At 42.9% G+C, this 21212-nt stretch overlaps 1 long non-coding RNA gene across 2 annotated transcripts in view; it reads left to right on the forward strand.

The window, feature by feature from the left end:
• Positions 1–871: 871 nt before the first annotated feature.
• LOC109558961 (uncharacterized) overlaps positions 872–21212 on the forward strand; it is a 38338-nt gene continuing 17997 nt past the window's right edge. The window contains exons 1-2 of one of the 2 annotated variants that reach the window (XR_011566523.1): positions 872–17168; positions 20334–20441. This is a non-coding gene — a long non-coding RNA (uncharacterized lncRNA). The other variant, XR_011566524.1, reaches the window with a different exon arrangement.

The following is a 21212-nucleotide window of genomic DNA, read 5'->3' on the forward strand; positions in this document are numbered from 1 at the left end:
TCTTAAAAAAAAAACCGGGTACAAATGAATTTATTTACAAAGCAGAAGTAAAGTCACAGTTGTAGAAAACAAACTTACCATGAGGAAAGGGGAGGGGAGGGATAAATTGGGAGATTGGGATTGACATATACACACCACGATATATAAAATATGTAACTAATAAGAACCTGCTTTATAGCACAGGAAACTCTCCTCAATATGCTAATGATTTTTTGAGAAAAGAACCTGAAAAGAGTGGATATATGTATATGTATAACTAATTCACTTTGCGATATATCTGAAATTAACACACCATTATAAATCAATTATACTCCAATAATTTTTTTTTAAGTGACAGTCAGTGACTTTCAGGACAGCTAAACCTCAGAACAGAATTTAACTGCATTTGAAAAATATGTTTGAAATAATCTGACTGTAAATAAAGGGCATATGGGTTCACAAGGGCTTCCCAGGTGGCACAGTGGTAAAGAACCTGCATATTCACAATGGAATATTACTCAGCCATTAAAAAGAATGCATTTGAATCAGTTCTAATGAGATGGATGAAGCTGGAGCCTATTATACGAGTGAAGTAATTCAGAAATAAAAACACCAATACAGTATACTAACGCATATATATGGAATTTAGAAAGATGGTAATGATGACTCTATATGTGAGACAGCAAAAGAGACACAGATGTAAAGAAGTCTTTTGGACTCTGTGGGAGAAGGCGAGGGTGGGATGATTTGAGAGGGTAGTGTTGAAACGTGTATATCATCTTATGTGAAGCGGATCACCAGTCCACGTTCCATGCATGAGACAGGGTGCTCAGGACTGGTGCACTGGGATGACCCTGGGGGATGGGATGGGGAGGGAGGTGGGAGAGGGATTCTGGATGGGGAACACATGTGCTCCCATGGCTGATTCATGTCATTGTATGGCAAAAACCACCACAATATTGTAAAGTAATTAGACTCCAATTAAAATAAATAAATTATATTAAAAAAAGAAAAAAAAAAAAGAACCTGCTTGGCCAATGCAGGAGACATGGGTTCAATTCCTGGTCTGGGAAGATCCCCTGGAGGAGGAAATGGAAACCCACTCCAGTAGTCTTGCCTGGGAAATCCCATGGACAGAGGAGCCTGGCGGGCTGCAGTCCATGAGGTCGCAAAGAGTTGGATGTGACTGAGCACACGCACAGGAGGTTCACAGATGTATGCTGAGCTTTCCTGACAGGTGCCTCAAAAAGACAGCAACTTATGTCAGAACAGCAGGAACTGTACAAGAAGCCCAAATCTCTGACGATAGGAAACCCAGGTAATATACAATGATGGGCTGTGCATGGAGAAAACCAAAGGGAGTTTCAAATACGAGCACCAAATTAAAATACCATGACTGCAAATCCGGGTTTTCCAGCTTACCGCTTCCAGTGTGGCAGCTTCATGCAGCTTGCCCTAGGGTCAGCAGCAGGGAGCTTATTCAAGGGTCTGCAGGATCTTACTGAAGGCAGGTTAACAATTTCCCCAGACAGTGCAGCACTGAAGGGAAAGGCGGAAGAGCTTAGATGGTGACTGACAAACAGCTAGAGTTCCAGAGTCACGGCCACAGTCTCGTGGAGGGGGCAGACGGAGCTTTCCTGTAAAGGATGGCGCTTCCTCACCTTGCCGGAATGATACAGCCTGAAGGAAGATAGGAACTCCTGTGAAGTTCAGACCTTGACCCCAATCGGGCAAAGCTTCTAAACCTTAGGTCTTTATCATCTTTCGCCTGTTTCTGTTTCTCATCATCTGATGGAATGCCCATTAATGTACTTTCTGGATCCCACAGAGATTATATCAAGAATATTGAACATAACTTTGTAAACTTGAACCTAACTTTGGAATTAGTTTCTAGTAAGGAAATTCACGTAAAGCAGTGTTGATTTCTTCCTTCAGAAGCTTTTGTCCTTTTCCTTCCAAGGGGAAAACATTCATTGATTTTTCCCTCTCATCCTTTATCAATTTTTTGAGGGGGGCCCCCCTGTGTCGCATAGCATGTAGGGTCTTAATTCCCAGAGCAGGGATTGAACTTGCGCCCTCCACAGTCAAAGCACTGAGTCTTAACCACTGGATCACCATGGAAGCCTTTCCACTTACCCTTTATTTTCATAAAGTAGGAAATGTAAAAGCGCATGTAAATACATATGGTAGAAATCATCAGGAGTTTGGCGTCTCTACGTCAGCAGTACAGCCAAGTTCATTTTCTGTTGGTTTCTTTTCAGTTTTCTTTTTTGTTTTGTTTTGTTTTGGGAAAGCAACGACGGCACTTTGCTTCCCCTTGTACTATTTCCAAAGCCTCAGCAAGGATCTTTGGTGAGAAATTAGGCCTTCCGGGGAGATGAGGCCTTATATGTACTCATCTTTCCAGAACCTTCCCTGGCCTAGTCATGGGGCCTCATGTGTGAAGGACCCTGCACACTGGCCATGCTGCTTCTACACGCGGAACATTTGCCTTGCACCTCCTTATGTGGGCCGTATTTCCCCGGGAGACTTTTTTCCTCATCTTGCGTTCCTTTATTTATGCAGGTGTGAGCAGTACAAGTAGTTGTTGTATAAGAGAACTGATTATTTTTCTAAGTAGGTACTATTTCCTGCCAGCCTGTTTTTGCCAGCAGTCAATGGAAACGGCTGTGTGTCCACAACGCAAGGACTGCTTTAGCTCCGTTGATCACATGTAAGAACTCACTGATTCCCCAAGAATATATCAGTGGAACTCCAGAGGCCTCCAATCTCCAGTCTGCTCCAGTCCTGCTTTGGGCCATTTGGTGAGCTAATTACAAAAGTTGTATTTGGATAGACCATGAAAATAACAACATAAAGCTACAATTGATGCTACATCAAGCTTTGTACATGTTCAGTCTAACTACCCTGGTAATTCTGCATAACAGGAATACTGTTATCACAGTTTTATAGTGGGGAGGGCTGGCCTCAAATATCAGATCATTACCGTGGAATTCAAATACCTCAGTCCCTTCAAAGCTTCTTTTGTACACCTTACTCCCTGCCTGATAAGAGTGACTTCATACAACCTGTCATAAAAGAGCAGCGTCTACTGTTTTTGTTCAGTTTGATCTTGCAGGTCAAGACTGGAAGTTCTAGAGTCAGACCAACTTGGATTCTAAACCTTTCTAGCATGTGACTCTGAAGGACATCGCATAATTGTCCTATACCTCAGTTTCCTTATCTCTGAAGGGAGGGAAGTTTATCAGAGGACTATTGTGATAAATGAGTTATATTTGTAAAGGGGTTAGAAAAGTCCCGAAGCAATACTAATTCATTGATAGTTACGTGTTTTTATTATTCACACACACACATACAGCTCTTAATAAATGTTGATTGACCTGTCTGAAAAGGGATCATATCATGAGAAACAATACAGTGTCAGTTCTGTTCTTAGGAATAGAAAGAAAAAAAAAATTCATGCAAGATTCTTAAAGAAAAGTGTTAAAGAACAGAGCCCATTGCCTTACCACCCCTCTTAGTGGCTATTGTACGCAGCCTAGATTTCAAGGTGCCTAGAGATAAATAATTAAATTGGGGATAAATAAATTGGGGAGCTTGGGGACATTGGTTGTCTCAGAGGGACTTCCCAGCAGTCTGGGACTGCAGCAGGCACTCTTCCCCTCCATCTCTGATGGCTCACAGCCATTCCCATTGCCTGCACAGTCTTGTTCTTCACTCACTAAGCCGTGTCCAACTCTTTGCAACCCCATGGACTGGAGCCTGCCAGACTCCTCTGTCCATGGGATTTCCCAGGCCAGAATACTGTAGTGGGTTGCCATTTCCTTCTCCAGGGGATCTTCCTGACCCAGGGATCGAATCTGTGTACAGATTCTTTACCACTGCGCTGCCTTGGAATCTCCCTGCACAATCTAAACGAGGCAAATTGGAAATCTACTGGCGGAAGCAATGCAGCCATCCTCCGTGATCTGGATTTGTTGTCGCTGATACTGAAGGTTTTAAGGCCTCCTGCATCTAAGAAGTCTCTGGGAAGTTCCTTCCTTCCTTTGATGTCTCGCCTGGCAGGAGCTTTTCAGGTAGAGGGAGAAGGAGCTGAGTCAGAACTGAGTATGAGAGCCACTCTCCCATGAATGGGAGGAATCTTCCATTTGTGGGTGAAGGGTGCTTTTGCTGAAGGCCGCATGGTAGAACCACACCTCGCCTGCTCAGCACACTTGCTATAGTAATTTTTGCACATGCGTGATTTCAAAGTTATTTTTATTAAATGTCTGACGTATGTGCTTTGTGTGTGTGTGTGTGTGTGTGTGTGTGTGTAAGTTTGTCAAGTTTTTCTGGAGCCATCAGAAATTTTAGATTCTTTTCAAAAGTCTAAACCCTTGCTTGGCCGTGCCCCCCCCCCCCCCCCTCCCTTAATCCACCCCGCTGGCCTGACCAGTTTCCCAGGGACAAAGCCTTTATAATGGGGATTTCTCTGCCCTTTTGTTAGAGTGTCTATATGGTAATTTCCTTTAGGTAATTCAGTATAGCTCCTGTAGTACTCTAATGCTGTAAAGATGGAGAATTAGCTGTGACATTCTCTAGTTAGACTCAGTGACCTGTGAGGTTTTTTTAATTTGTGTAAAAAAGGTTAAAAAATTATTTCTGTTACTGACATTGGTGGCACTTGCGATGTGTCATTGTTAGCAGATGCCCCTCTCTCCATGGTCCCAGAGGGATAGAGAAAGAAAGGCACTCTGGATAAGAGCCAGGTGGCATGAACGAAGGTTTGGAGGCAAGGACAGCTGTGCATGAGAACTGGAGAGCAGGTGAGCAGTTAGAGAGGGTGTGCATGTTCAGTCGCTCAGTCATGTCCCACTCTTTGAGACTCCATGGGCTGTAGCCTGCCAGGCTCTGTCCATGGGATTCTCCAGGCAAGAATACTGGAGTGGGTAGCCTTTCCCTTCTTCAGGGGATCTTCACAACCCAGGGATCGAACCCAGGTCTCCTGCATTGCAGCCGGATTCTTTACCATCTGAGCCACCAGGGAAGCCTCAAAATACCGGACTGGGTAGCCTACCCCTTCTCCAGGGGTCTTCCCGACCCAGAAATTGAACCCGCGTCTCCTGCATTGCAGGCGGATTCTTTACTCACTGAGCCACTTGGGAAGCCCTATAAAGGACACAGAGGCAAAGAAAGAGGAAAGGGAGTTTAAAGCCAGGTGGACCTGGGCTTTGGATATCCTGCTAAGGAGTTTGGAATTTTTATTTAGATAGTGAGAAGTCATCACAGATATTTATATGTGTGATGTGATTTCAGAATATGGTTCTGTTAACAAAAGGAGTGAGTAGACTGGAGGAGAGAGAGAAACTGGGGGCAGGAAAACCAATTAGGAAGCAATTGCAATTGTTCAAGAAAATGATGCTCTTCACCACAATAGTTCTGTTCCTAAAATAATGAACTAATCATCTTGCTTCATTTTATTCTTCTTATTTCTGGGGCTAGAAAAATCACTTAGCCCTTCTGTGACTCAAAATCCTTCCCTATTAATAGAAGATGACAAAATCCTTATCTTACCTCACACCGGGAGGTACTGAGAGATGCTTGTAATTGTAGCCAGGAAAGGGGGGGAAACGTTCTTCTAAATGCCAGTGATGTCATTTCTCTCCAGGAGAGAAATTGCTTTTTGCCTCTAACTTTTTATTATGAAAATTTCAGACCTGCGGAAAAGTTGAAAGTGGAGTAAAAGCATCCTAGTTAAGCTTCTAGAGAAGTTCCACTACTCAAGAAGTGGCGTTTCTAATACATGCAACAAGTGGGATTACAATCACTGTTCCTTAAAGTGAAGTTTTGTTAATAAATAAATGAATACAGCTTCTGTCCCTCATATTTTTCATTAGAAACAAAATTGTAAGGGATCAGTCCTATTGCTGCAATGGAGGTGGAGGGCCGTCCCTTATCTGTAGACAGAGCTAAACATGGTTATTTAAGTGGAGAATTGGGCATATTGCTTTCAGGTATTCTTGTGTTTGGGGCCCCTGGAGGCTGGCCTGGTAGCAGAGGACACCTGGCCGTGCCTTTTCCACCTGCTCCCAGAGTCTCTCTGACAACAAGATGTCCATTTCACTGCCCTGAACCATAGCAGACTTCTCTCCTCTTTTTGGAAAAATATCATCAGTATCTGTCGCAGAAGGCAGTACAGATTGAAAATGTTTTATGCTTTGCCAAAATGACTGTCTTCTACCTTTCAGAGAATCCATGCTCGGTATCTCTGATGAGTTGGGGCAAGGTCTTCTGAGGGGTAAAAGAATAAATCACGTGGGGACACTCCCCTCAAGTAGGTTACAGCTGGGACCATGATCTAAGATAGACTGTTGCAGAGGTAGCCTCAGTGTCGTCTTAGTATCAAGTTCAAGATCCATAAGGATGGTGGTGGTGGTGACAGACAGAGTCCCACCAACACAGGATGGGAAGATTTAGACTTACAATGAGGAACTCCAAAAATCATCATTTTATGTATGAAAACTAAGTGATTATGGAATGATGTAATAAGAAGACATGGCAGGAAGGCATAAGAAGAAGATAACATACAGTACTTTCTAAAGTACACTTACATAAGGAAGAAGTGATTAGTTCTCCAAAATGGAAATATTTGCTCTGGTACAGTAAATTTTTCTGTTTAATTTGTTCTCACTTACCATGCATTTCTTGGAAAACTTAATGGCAAAATTCATCACCAAGCAATTGGGAGATTACAAATTATAGAAGAATAACTTAACTTTTTAAAGCTTGCACAAATTAGGTCTTATTTTAAGGGCAGTTTAAATATCACAATATGAGTTATCAAGATATGAAAAAACATGGAAGGAAATTAAATGCATGTTGCTAAATGAAATAAGCACATCTGAAAAAGGCTACACACTGCATGATTCCCACTATATGACACTCTTGAAAAGACAAAACTACTGAGACAGGAAAAAAATCAGTGATTGCTAGAGGTTGTAGGGAGAGAGGGGTGAATTGGTGGAGTACAGAGGATATTTAGGGCAGTGAAACTATTTTGAACAGTATTAAAATGCTGGATATGTATCAGTATATATTTGTTAAAATTCATAGAATGTACCGAACTGAGAGTGAATCCTTATTTAATTTGTGGACTTTTGGTGATAATGACATCTCATTATGGGTTCATGGTTTATAACAAATGGACTCTGGTGGGGGATGTTGGTAATGGGGGAGGCTGCGCACGTGAGTAGATGGGAAACCTCCTGCTCAATTTTGCCCTAAATGGAAAACTGCCCTGAATAAAGTTTATTTTAAATAAATAAAGCTTATTTTAAAATAAATGAAAAAATAATGTGTATGTTGCTTCCAGTTGACTTGGAACAACAGAACAGAGTTTTCTCGTGAATTAGATGAAAACTCCCTTTCAAATGTCTACATATACAGTTTTTCCTCCTCTTAAAAAATAAATATTAGTGACATATTTGGATAGATAATACTCAGACTTCCCTGGTGGCTCAGACGGTAAAGAATCCACCTGCAATGTGGGAGATCTTGGTTCAATCCCTGAGTTGGGAAGATCCCCTGAAGGAGGGCATGGCAACCCACTCTGGTATTCTTGCCTAGAGAATCTCCATGGACAGAGGAGCCTGGCGGGCTGCAGTCCATGGGGTCACAAAGAGTCGGGCACGACTGAGCGCCTAAGTCACAGCACAGATAATACTCATGCATGGAACAAAATTCAAAAGGAAAGAAGTGGTAGAGAGTTAAAGTAAGCCTCTCCTAGACACCTAGATCCCTTCCCTGGAGACAATAATTGTTAACTAGTCTGGTGCATACCCTCGAAGAGAGAGACTATACATATACAAACATACACATTTACTATTGCTGATGTTATCATTACACAACAGTGCAGACTAAACATACAGGAGTGCAATTTGATTTTTCACTGAACACATTTTGGAAATGGGCTCACATCAGAAAACATAGAGCTTCCTCATTCTTTTTAGTTGCTCTATAGTATTCCATGGGCTCCCCAGGTGCTGCTAGCGGTAAAGAACCTGCCTGCCAATGGAGGTAGACATAAAAGATGTGGGTTTGATCTCTGGGTTGTGAAGATCCCCTGGAGGAGGGCACGGCAACCCACTCCAGTATTCTTGCCTGGAGCAGCCCATGGACAGAGAAGCCTGGCAAGCTACAGTCCATGGAGTCACAAAGAGTCAGACAGGACTGAAGTGACTTCAGTTCAGTTCAGTTCAGTCGCTCAGTCGTGTCCGACTCTTTGCGACCCCATGAATCGAAGCACTCCAGGCCTCCCTGTCCATCACCAACTCCCGGAGTTCACTCAGACTTACATCCATCGAGTGATGCCATCCAGCCATCTCATCCTCTGTCGTCCCCTTCTCCTCCTGCCCCCAATCCCTCCCAGCATCAGCATCATGAGTCAACCCTTTGCATGAGGTGGCCAAAGTACTGGAGTTTCAGCTTTAGCATCATTCCTTCCAAAGAAATCCCAGGGCTGATCTCCTTCAGAATGGACTGGTTGGATCTCCTTGCAGTCCAAGGGACTCTTAAGAGTCTTCTCCAACACCACAGTTCAAAAGCATCAATTCTTAGCACACACAAATAGTTTTCCATTGTGTGAGCACAGCATGGTTTATTTATGAAATCTTCCTGTCAGTGGGCATGGTGGTTCCTCATTATCTTTTTTACCAGTGCAAGCAATGACTGCAGTGAGTATGCTTTTATTCACTTATCCACTTTGTGTATGAGTATGTTTGTGGGATACATTGTTACATGTGGAATTGCTTGGTTAGAGTATGCAAGTATATGATTTTGCTTCTTGTCACCCAAATGCCCCTTTCCGAGACTGTATAGTTTGCATTCCTACCACTAATGTATTTTTTCATACCTTAGCTGACACACTGTGCTGTTAAAGCTATTGCCAATCTGACAGATGAATCTTGATATCTCGTGGCAACTTTAACATCCATTTCTCATACTAAGAGTCAGATCAAGCATCTTGGCACATGTTTAAAGTCTGTTTGAATTTCCTTGTCTTTGAACTATCTACTCATATTCTGGCCCACCCCCCCTTTTTTTTTTGATTGGTAAATAAAATAAAAATCCTATTTTATTTTTATACCTTATTTTTCAGCCATAATATTAAGTTGATAGTAGCCACTGAACTTAAAATACCATAACTCAATCATTAGCTTCAAATTAAAAAAAAAAAAAAATGTAGAGGCCTTTAACAACCCCTGAACACACTTTGATATATAACTCACTGATACCTGACTTTTTCTTTCCATCTCATTCTAAATGCCATCTTATAATGAAAGCTTTTCTCATTCCTCAGGCTTGCTCAGGATCCAAGAGTCCCAATCTTTGTTTGTTTTGTTTTAATCCCAGAAGAGTGTTTGTCTTAAATTCAGCCTCAGATATTATTATCAATGCAAACCTTCTGAAGAATTTTAACTCATTAAAATAAAAGCCTTAATACTCTCTTCCAACATTCATAGACTCTGCTTTTCAGTAGCACTAAAAATCTAAGCGCCTTTATCCTCACCCCCTTTCTCTCCATAAGAAGATACTATCTGGTTCATTAAATATGGAAATGAAATATTTTTCACTTTCTCATTCTGGGTATGGTTTAAAGTGTCTTGTTTACAGTCTTCAAATATCACATTGCTCTTGGTGTCTGATATTCTCAAACTGTCGATTTTACCCAAAACATATTTTACCCAAAACAGAATGTCCTGAATCAAAAAGATTTTGATTTTTCCTTTGAAACAGATTTATCGTACATACATATCAGGAATTTGCTGAGAGTAAAAGGGAAGGTAAGTATACAAGGAAGATGGAGCGTGGCATCAAATACGATAGAGATCTGGAGGTAGGTTTGTAAATACCAGGCTATATGTAAGAAAAACTATTTCTGGGTTGTTCTTTCTGAGCCACAGTGCAAGCTTTCTAACCCGGGGAGGGGTTGGCAGATGCTCCCTCCAACCAGACTGGACAGAAGCAATCAGTTTGAGAAAAGAACTGCTAGTATCCAAGCATCCTGTGGTGAGATGAAACCCACTTACAGAGAAGTTAGATTTAGAGAACATATTCTCCACCCAGAGGCACTTCACTGGAGCAGCTCTAGTTAACCTTGATATAAACTTTAGATCTCTGTTCATTCTTATTAAAAAGAAAATAGACTGTAGGTAGGAGGCTAGACTGAAGATATGATGTGTGGGGTTTTTTTTTTTAATCATTAGCCAAATTCCCTAGAGAATAAAACCTATGGCAGAGATTGCTATGATGGCCCCTGCAATCCCAGGGCTGCAAAAGTGAGACACAGAGATGAGACAGGGGAGAAAGGAATGCAGTTACTAGGCAGGCGTGTTGGGGACTGGCCATAAAGTCATGAAGAATTACGAGCCAGTTGCTCATCCTGCAAGTCACCTTGAAACAATCCATCAGATAGAGGTGGGGGTGGAGAAAGGAAGAAGGATTTATCTTCTCGGCCTCTAGTTCCTTGACTCAAAGTTTTAGTCCCCTGAACATCTGGGTTGTTACTCGGCCATTTCAGGGAGCCATTAGGGAAGCCAGATTCCACATCTTAGCAAGCTGCCTGGAAGAGGCGGGAGGGCAGCAGCCTTCCCTGGGCATGAGTTTTGTCAGGTCAGACCTGGGCCAGGAACCACTGATGAGGTTCCTGTTATGGCAGGTGAGCTGTGATCCCACCAGATCCCCACCCCAATCCCCCACCCTCTCCAGCCCCAGGAGGCTGTCCATTCAGGACCATGCTGGGGCTGGGGGTCAGGTGAAGCTGGGTGGGACATCCCAAGAACCACACAAATTAGTCTGGTATGGCCATGTTTATAAATTATGAAGAGTTATTTTAAAGCTTTTGAGGATCCAAGAATTAGTGCTTTTGTGAAGGTTAATATGAAGGACTTTCAGATAAACAACTCATCACATCATAATGAAGGTGAAAATTCTATTATTTACTAGATTCATGATGACAGATTTTTTTTATGATCATTTAGATTGATTTCTGGGCTGAGTTTACTCATTCTTGATCAGATGACTTTTATGATTAAAGTTAATTCTGAAGGAGTGTTCATTAATTTAAAAAAAATGCATTTTACCACAGTTCTTTGTTTCCAAGTGGTATATAATAATTTCTGTTAAGAAACATGGGCTTCCCTGGTGGCTCAGTGGTAAAGAACCCACCTGTCAATGCAGGAGACTTGGGTTCAATCCCTAGGTTGGGAAGACCCCCTGGAGAAGGGAATGGCAACCCACTCCAGTATTCTTGCCTGGGAAAGCCCATGGACAGAGGAGCCTGATGGGCTACAGACTGTGGGGCTGCAAAAAGTCAGATGTGGCTTAACGAATAAGTAGGCATGCTCACACATTAAGAAACATATCTCAACTTCTAGACATGTATTTTACCAAAAATCCTATTGCACTAAAAACTAACAAGCTCTTACCTCTCTGCACATTCATTCACGTGCTCACACCAGAGTCCCGTCCTGTGCAGCTAGAGGTGGGAGGGCAGATGGTGATGATGGAAGTGGGGGGAAAAATCAGTGGAAGAGTTTATTGATGGAATGAGTTTCGTAATCTAAAAATAAAATAGCCACAATTACTTATCTTAATGTGACATCCAGATAACATTTGGAAATTTACTTAGAAGTAACAGGAGGGTCTACATGAAACCTTCTGGGGAAAAAAGTCAAGCTTTTCCAAAAATGTATGTTCTCTTGGATTCTCGGGATTCTGGAAACTTATTTCAGTTATCCAAGTGAACAGACTGTCTTTGGTATCATCTCCATATATATAGCAAAAAGCTACCTTTGGAGAGCAATACATGGACACTTGTCCCCACAACTGTAGTGTCTTTATGTCCTTTCTGCACCCCCCGGCCCCCGCCAAAAGCCCCACCAAGAACAATTTGTGTTTTCCTGCTTAATGCAGATTTCTATCTATAGGTAGTCTGTCTCCTCTGGCTTCCCTGTACACATCTGCCAACCCCTTCCCGGGTTAGAGAGCTTGCCCTGTGGCACGGAAAGAAAATTCACATCCTGACTTCATATTCTACAGGAGAAAGAAGACCGCACGAGAAATTCTCTTGCTACTAACTGAAAGGAGTTTATCACCTTATTAGAATGTTTAATGTCAAAACTTCAAAGAGAGGACCAATATTTCAATCTGAACCTAGCCTGAGTTTCCCACTCTCCCTGGAATTTCAGTGTCTGAGAGGAATCTGAGCAGATGTGCAATTACATGTTAGTATCTGAAATCGGGCGCAGCCCCCACCCAAAATGAGTGTACACTGACTCCCAAAGGACTCGTGTCCAGAGGGTGGTGGAGGGAAGGAACAACGGAGGCAGCCACATGCCCACACACTCAGCCATCTGCTGTTCCAACCACACTTCTCTCCCCTCCGTTTCCTGCAAATGATTCATCTATTCTTTTTCTCCTTCTTCAAAGATAACTGTGTAGGCATTCAAAGAGGGGAAAGTCATTAAGAAAAGTGGAATCTGGAGTTCTCAGGATGAGGTAGAGCAGATTAAACAGTCTGGAATTTCACAAAGCAAACAGCGTGGGCGAGGGCTCCGGGCTCCTCTCTCCTACTGGTACCCTGTTCCGTAAGAGCCACTTGTCATCCGTCGTGAGCAGGTCAATGAAAACGGCTGCATGTAATCTGTGAGTGACTGAGCTGCTAAAGAGCAGAAGAGGAGAGGACGGGGGAAGTCAGTAGAGGGAGGAGACACCATCATACCTGGCTTCTGTCTCTGACTTTACATGAATGAATGACATCTTTATGACTTTCTTTAGTAAGCAGACCAAAAGGCTGCCATCAAAGTCATGCTTTAAAGGAGACCTTGACCCATAGCCAGAGAAGATGACTATGGCCATGTCCCCACCACCAAAGTATTTTAGTGACAGCATGCTACGTGTTGATAAGCATGCTCAAAAAGAAGGACTTCGTAGACAGTTCCTGAATTGTGTCTCTTGGAGGCGGACGACCCTCGGTTCCAATCCTGGCTCTTCGTTCAGCTTCAGGGACGTTAGGCAAGATTGCCAAACCTCTGGGACTCTCAGTTGCCTCATAAGTGTGTTGGGGGATAAGGATACCTCCCTCCAGGGGTTGGAGTGAGGACTGAAGTGGATGATGTAGGTAAAGTACTTCCTGGGGTCTTCAAAAGGAAGTAGATATACAGATATCAGATGATTAGGGAAATGCCTTATTATTTCATTTCATCTTCTGCCACACCTACACCTTGATGCTAGCAAGGTCAAGAACTCAAAGGAACCAACTCTATAGACTATTTCAGTACATGCATGTGTGCGTGCTAAGTCACTTCATGGCATCCAACTCTTTGCAACCCTATAGACTGTGCCCTCCAGGCTCCTCTGTCCATGAGATTCCCCAAGCAAGAATACTGGAGTGGGTTGCCATGCCCTCCTCCAGAGGATCTTCCCAACCGAGGGATTGGATCTGGGTCTCCTGCACTGTGGGTGGATTCTTTACAATCTGAGCTACCAGGGAAGCCCTTTTTCAGTACAACTCTAGCCTATCCTCATCAGGAGAGAAAGGGGCAGTCATCATGGGGGAACCAGCAATCAAACTGCAGGAGACATACTCTTCTTGTTAATGCAAGACACACCGGAAGGGGAGGAAGAGAAAGGCAGAGAGACAAGGAGGGCCTGATGTCATCTTTTCCCACCCCCAACAGTCACCACATCCTGGGGGCAAGTGAAAGGCCTGAGAAGTGAGTGATCTTATTGCTGAGTAGAATGAACAGATCTCAGATCAGACTGACTTCTTAAAGACTCTAGCATGATGTCTCCATTTTTTCACCTGTAAAATGGGTGTCATAATAGCACTTCCATCTTGAGTTTTATGAAGATGAAGTAAGATAATCTATGTAATGCGCCCAGGACAGTCAGCAGTATATAACTGTTATCTACTGCTATCATTCTGTATCCTTTGTCAATATGTGGAATGTTAACAATTCATTCGTTAACTTGTTTATTGATCAGTTTCCATTTGATAAATACTTGCTCACCCCATTAAGTGAACTGAATCATTCAATTACACCATCCATTTATTTATCATTAAATATGTGTTCAGATCTTAGGCTGTACTGGTGCTGTGCTGGGCTCAGGAGATGCCAAAGCTCATTTGGCAAGAGGCTTGAAGCCTATTCAGGGAGAGATGTGTAAAGAAAAACAGGATAAGACAAGGTATAGAAAGTGTCAGGAGTGAAGAAGGGATTCACTTTTTGAACTTTTTGAAAAGGAGACGCTTTTTGAACTAGATCCTGAGGAGTTGGGACCTGTGAATTTCAAGTAATTAAAACATCTTGTGAAAAGGGATGAAATTGTTAAAAAAAAAAAAAAGTGGGCTGAGAGCCACGAGAACTTTTTTGTGGGTGGTGCTTGGCCATCTGCCTGGTGTCTTTCCCTGAATTCAGGCTCATTCCTGGGCTGAGGCCATGGAGACTCATGTGCAGCTCAGCCCTATCCCAGGAGTTGAACCCAAGTCTACTCTTAGTCAGAGGAAGTGTAAGTAGTTCATCTAATCAGTATCTGGTCAGCTGGGCTCCAGGTTTATCTAATCAGTATCTGGTCAGCTGGGCTCCAGGTTTATCTAATCAGTATTTGGTCAGCTGGGCTCCAGGTTCTGTTCTGAACTCCTGTTTCATCTCCATCTGTGGCAGCTTGATCCACGATGGGTATTGCCTGCCAGATTCCTACTCTTCATCCTCTCAGGTAGGGTACAGACTGATGACCTCTTGTTGAAAATCTCTGATGACCACCATATGGCCAGCCCATCACTGCCTAAACAGGAACTCCCATTTACAATCTGTTTCAACTGCCCAACAGAACTGCCCCTAGAGTCCTCACATAAACAAACCTGGTTTGGTTCCCCACTGATGGAATGTCTAAACTTCAATCCATCTCTTGCTAATGCTCTACCGTGTGTTGGTAGCACCAAACATATGCTGTAGGGGACACAGCTTATGCAGTATGCTTCAGCAAGTTCCCCACAAGCATTTGGACTTAGAGAAGACTCTTGAGAGTACTTTGGAGAGCAAGGAGATCAAACTAGTCAATCCTAAAGGAAATAAACCCTGAATATTCATTGGAAGGACTGATGCTGAAGCTGAAGCTCCAATACTTTGGCCACCTGATGCAAAGAGCCAACTCACTGGAAAAGACCATGATGCTGGGAAAGGTTGAAGGCCAAAGAAGAAGGGGGCAACAGAGGATGAGATGGTTAGATAGCATCAATGGACATGAATCTGAGCAAACTCCAGGAGATAGTGAAGGACAGCGGAGCCTGGCATGCTGCAGTTCTTGGGATTGCAAAGAGATGGATACGACTTAGTGGCTGAACAGTAACAAGGTATCTATTAAAAGCCCCCAGAGATGGGACTTCCCTGGTTGTCCAGTGGTTAAGAATCCACCTTGCGATGCAGGGGGCACAGGTTTGATCCCTAGTTGGGGAAGTAAGATCCCACATGCTGCAGAGTAACTAGAAAGTCTGTTAGCCACAATGAAAGATCATGCTTGATGCAGTGAAAATCCCACAACCCACAGCTGAGACTCCACACAGCCAAATAAATAAATATTTTTTTAAAAAGCTCTGGGAGTATATGAGCCTTGGTGTTGTGGGCCCAGGCCTGTGTGTTCTCATTGGCGTTTGATGGTGTGTGCCTTAACATTGCTCAGAAGATAAGACACCAGTCATATGCTACCAGCTACAACTTTTAAAAAACAAACTTGAGGATAAAGTCACAAGAGGAAATGCAGACCATTTGGAAACTTGAGAACCCACACGTTCTTTATGTGATTTTGTCTTTCAGGAAGGATTTCAGAGTTTCAACCTGTTTTAATTCTAGCCCATCTGGCTGCTTCATTAATGAAAACAGCAACGTCTTCTAATGCTCTCATGTGAGGCAGTACTTCCAAAAGATAACAGAAAGAACTTTTGGATTTGATGTACCATATTTTGTCTTTCCCCCTTCAGGGGGGAAAAAAAAAACCAAACTGGAGCACATTTTAGGGAGAGTATGTGCGTAGAAATAGTGAGTCATTCCTTGTGTTGTAGGTCTACTCTGGTGCCTGGGGTTTCCAGAACAATTACATAAGTGTTCACATAGCCAGGAACTTTTGACATTTGTGGCAGCTTAATGGAGCTCTTTTCTTCATTGAAAATATCCTAATTGTTGTTTCCTGAAATTTAAAATGCATAAAACTAGTGGAGCAGTATAAATTGATTTTGAGGCATTTCTATCAAGTGTGCTTTGCTGGCAAAGAAACTGAGGAAAATGTATTTGAAATGAAATACAGGTGATCAAGTTGTAACACATACAATAATCTAATCACCCAGCAAAAAACTGCCTGGGAGCATCAACTGTAAGTGAGATATGTTGGTTTCTTTGTCTTCTATCATCCTTCAAGATTTCCTTCACAGTCTGAGAGTCTGCAGCCCATTAGTTACTTGGACAGCCTTAAATAGGGGAGTTATTTAATAGCATGGATCTGAAAAGTCTGAGGTTCCTAAAGTCACTAGAACACACCAATATCTTGCTTTTATTTTCTCAGAAGATCACCCAGGAAATAATGTGATATTCTGAATGCCACTAATATGTTCCTTAAAATGTTATTTTTTTTTTAAAGAGCCTCAAGTTCCAAGATATCTTCCAAAAAAAAGAGAGAAACTAGAGAAAGACCCAACTAAAGCCATTGTCAATTCTTTTCCATCTCAACAGTGAGCGCCTCACATCCAAGGTTGAAGGGCTTTCCAGGGAGGGTGGAGTGCTTGGTTCTTGTGGATATTTGTTCAGTGTCTTGCACAACTTCCCTAACTGGCTTATTTTCCTGCAGATAAGAGGTGGTAGTTGTGGGTGTTCCTGTATTTATTGGTTCAAAAGATTGGTGCAAAGGACAGTCAGGCAGAGCGGGCACTGACTCACAAAGGTTGCTGTTTGCTTGTGAGCTGTGTGTTCCTTTTGAGGGGAAAGAGCATAGTCCACCAAGTGCACCTCTGCCCAGCGCTGCCGGATTCTTTCCACATGACCACACCACTCCTTGAACACCTTTCCTCTGTAGCAGAGTTGACGGCACAGGACACCTCAGGAACCCGATAGGGAAGGAGCGCTGAGATGGTGTGAACTGCGTGGGCTGTGGTCATGTAGGTGAGGATATAAATGGAATCACAAATGTAGCGAATATCCATGTGACGTCCAGTCATCATCGGAATGTGCTTGTTGAGGTTGGACAATGACATGCTGTCCAGAGCTATTTCCAAGAATCTACTGTACACGTACCCTAGGGGCTTAGGAGGCAAGGCGAAAGGAGGAATTTGATGTCCCTGCCAACTGGATAATGGAGATGATTTTTTGGGAGGAAGTGATGTGTTCATCCCAGGACTAGGAGGATAGAGGGGGGCGAAGAGGCAGCCTTCACAGGTAAGAAAGCACCACCAGAACCAAGGCCAGGTTAGAGCATACCCTCTAGACCAACAGAAAGGAGTTGACGTGAGCTGCCCTACATGGTTTCATGGAAAAACAATTCTTGTGACTCTTCATATTTCTGCATGGTGGTCATCAAGTCCAGCTAGCTCTATCTCTTTGGATTCTAGAATTCATCTTTCCTTCTTTCACTCTCTACTCAGTGAGTTCAGTCTCTCACCATGTCTCATGTGGATTACTACAGTAGTCTCCTAACTGGTCCTCCTGCTCTCAATCTTGTCCCAGACAACCCATATCACACCCAGGGGATTTTGTCTTTTCACTGTTTAACAATGCGACCTGGACTTTCCTGGTGGCACAGTGTATAAGACTCTGCCTGCCAATACAGGGGATATGGGTTCAATCCCTGGTCTGGGAAGATCCCACATGCTGGGGAGCAACTAAGCCCATGGGTCACAACCTCTGAGCCGGCGCTCTAGAGCCTGTGAGCCAAAACCACTGAAGGCCACGTGCATAGAGCCTGTGCTCTGAAACGAAAGAGACACCACCGCAGTAAGTCCACACACCAGCATGATGCATAGTCCCTGCTAGCTGCAACTGGAGAAAGCCCAAGCAAAGCAAAAAAGACCCAGTGTAGCCAAACATAAATAAATAAAATTATATATATATATAAAAAAAAGGGACTTTATCAGGAGGATTTCTATCAGCTCTCTGGAGGGTCCAGAAGATGCCTAAATTGATAGAAACTGGCAGGGATGGGCCTAGGAACACTCAAGTATTGTCAGTGCCCTGATCCAGAATGAATGATTTTCTGTCATTTCTGGGGATTTTTTTTTTTTTTCCCTTTCTATCCTCCTTTAAGATTTTGATTCCAAGGAATAAACAGTGCTCCGGCTTGGTAAGGAAGCCACTCGTTGGTGAGTAGAGGGTTGTGGGGTCTTCCCAGGTGGCGTTCGTGGTAAAGAACTTGCCTGGAAATGCAGGAGACAAAAGAGACCTGGGTTCGATCCTTGGGTTGGGAGGATCCCCTGGAGGAGGACATGGCAACCCACTCCAGTGTTCTTGGCTGGGAAATCCCCTAGACAGAGGAGCCTGGTGGGCAACAAACAGTCCATGGGGTCACACAGGGTCAGACACGACTGAAGCGACTTAGGATGCGTGTACCCAGAGGGTTGAAAACCCCTAGATTTAACAGTCTCATCAGATTTTCCAGTGGAGAAGATGTAATCCTTCTAGAGAAAGTCAGATTAGAGAGAATAATGTACGAGCAAAAACCAGTGTGTGCCCATGATATGTTGATTATAGAATGGGCATCTAAGGACAGAGAAAATATGTATTATCCCACTCCACTCTGACAGCTTGTTAACTTCTCTCTCTTCCTCAATAGACACTGAATTCCTTGAAGGAAGAGCCATGTCTTACTCATCTTTGCATGCCTGCCCTCTCATAGACACTCAAAGACACACAGCATAAATACTCATTGTATGAAAGAATGAATCAATGTCCACCTAAATGAAAGCTTTGTTTCATCTAGTTTATAAGTTTTCACCATGTCTTTATGGTCCTCCAACCTTTAGCCATCCTTCTCCCTGACCTAAACTGCTCAACACTGAGCTCAGAAGTACTCAATCCACTCGCTCACCCTCTGGGCACCCCCAACAGGAAAGGGAGAGAACCACGAGACTATATGTCAGATACAACATATCTGACATATTTCTGCCTCCATTTAGCCAACTCTTCTAGCGTCATTTTGGTCTTAGGAACTCGTAATATGCATTTTTTCCTGGAATGTGTAGTAGTTCTTGATGAGCTGATAGCCAACTATCTTATTTGACGTAATACAATGGGAGGAATGTGCTTTGAAATCAGACAGATAGAGGTTCCAATGTGAACTTACAATTACTAGCTTTGTGACCCTGAATACTTTTTTTTTTTTAAACCTCTCTGGATCTTGGATTACACATATATTTATGTTTGTCGTGTGACAGATATCTGGTAAACATCAGCTCCATTCTGGGTTGGGGACTTGTCGCCACTGAGAGGGGAGGGAAATTTGCAGTGCTGGGGGAGGTGATTGGAACTGAAAGGGAAAAGAGAAGTGGAATGAATGTACTGATTTGCTCTAACATGAATCAAAGTCAAGGGTTAACTTTTTGCCGAACTGTATGAAACATACCAAAGTTTTAAAAGAAGTAACAAATACGTTTAAGAGAGATACAAGTCTTTATATTTTCTGAAGCAGCAACAGAATTAGATACGTATTCTTCAAACTAAGGCTAGCACAGGTGTAACCCTGGAAGATATTTTCTTCTCTAGGAGGTGTTGTTTTGCTCCACTCCAGGATGCACTGGGATGAAATCCTGGGTGCATTCTAGATTTTTAGGAAGTTTCACCTGAGAGGTCATTTTCATGGAAACCCTCGAGCAAGATACATCACGGACTGGACCATCAAATGAGCAAGCTGCTTTGCAGCAGCTGGAAGTGAGGGTGCTGAATCTGCCCAACAACTTCCCCACTTCTGTGGCACCCTCAGTTTTTGTCATTGTCTATCTCATCAATAAAAGAATATTTTAAATTAATGGTGCATGTTATAATTAATTGTATGATGTAATAAATTTTAGAGAGGTCAGTTCTAGAAAAAGAAATTTAAAAAACATCTTGGATATTACTCTTCGTTTTCTCTTCACATGTTAAAAAAAAGAAATCACAGATAGCAGATTTGAAGGTATTGCTGTAGAAGTATAATTCGAGTTTCTCTCAAATTAAATAAAAAATGTGTTGACCTGAGGAGAACAGAAATCAACAGCTCAGAAGAAGAGCACGATACGCGCACCTCTGCTCTCCCACATCTTTCCTTTAACTCGTTTTTCTCCTTCTCCAAAATTCTAGGCTGCTCACACATCCCAGACTGTTCCTGCAGGGACGGGTGTGTGCTGTCCTGGTGTGCTAACACATGGTTTGGAGGAGAAGGAAGATATGGCGTAGAACTGGAGGCTGGTGAGTTAAAAATACACACCATGTTCTACCCTGCAGTGGGGCAGACACGCGCCACCACAGCCTGAGGAGAGAGAGCTTTGATTTTTCTCTGGAGAATCCCTTTTTCCCTGTAGGAGAAACATTTTTCCATCACGTGCCTTCCCCTATCCTAACCGAACGGAGAGCACATACGTAGCTGAAACTAGGTCTCCCAGATGCTCTTGAGCTGGAATTTTAGTGTGGAGACAAGTGATGCAAAAACTGAGAATGGTTCTAAGTCACTTACTCTGGTAGCAAGGGCCAAAGGGAATTGTATTATTCCTGCCACTTGAATTCCTACAGCTTCTCTCGTACTTTGATAAAGTGGATTCCTGGCTTTTCCTTCTGTTCCGTGAGCTCTTTTGTATCCTTCCAATACATTCATTTCTTTGCTTAAGATACCCGGACTCTGCTTCTGTTATTTTCATCACAGAATTCGGACCAAAATCGATTCTCAGATACTGCATGTTTCAATATGCAATGCTGGAAGGGCAGTATTTGGGAGGTGGAGAGAGTCACTTGGAATCAAACATTTATTCAGGCACCAAACTCAATTTTCCTCAAGCCATTTAGATCGCAATTGTTGGCTTTACAGCATCGCTTGCAAGCCTAGGAAAGAAAAGGAGCCCTTGAACCAATTTTCCCAGGGGTTCATTTGGTTGAAATCACCAGATTCTCTAGCTCTGCCAATGCAATTCTAATCAGCCCCACAGATTCTAGAAAAAGTTCAGTGATGCTGGTCTAGGTGGCTAA

This window comes from Bos indicus, chromosome 5, assembly GCF_029378745.1.
Source record: "Bos indicus isolate NIAB-ARS_2022 breed Sahiwal x Tharparkar chromosome 5, NIAB-ARS_B.indTharparkar_mat_pri_1.0, whole genome shotgun sequence".
Taxonomy (NCBI): Eukaryota; Metazoa; Chordata; class Mammalia; order Artiodactyla; family Bovidae; genus Bos; species Bos indicus.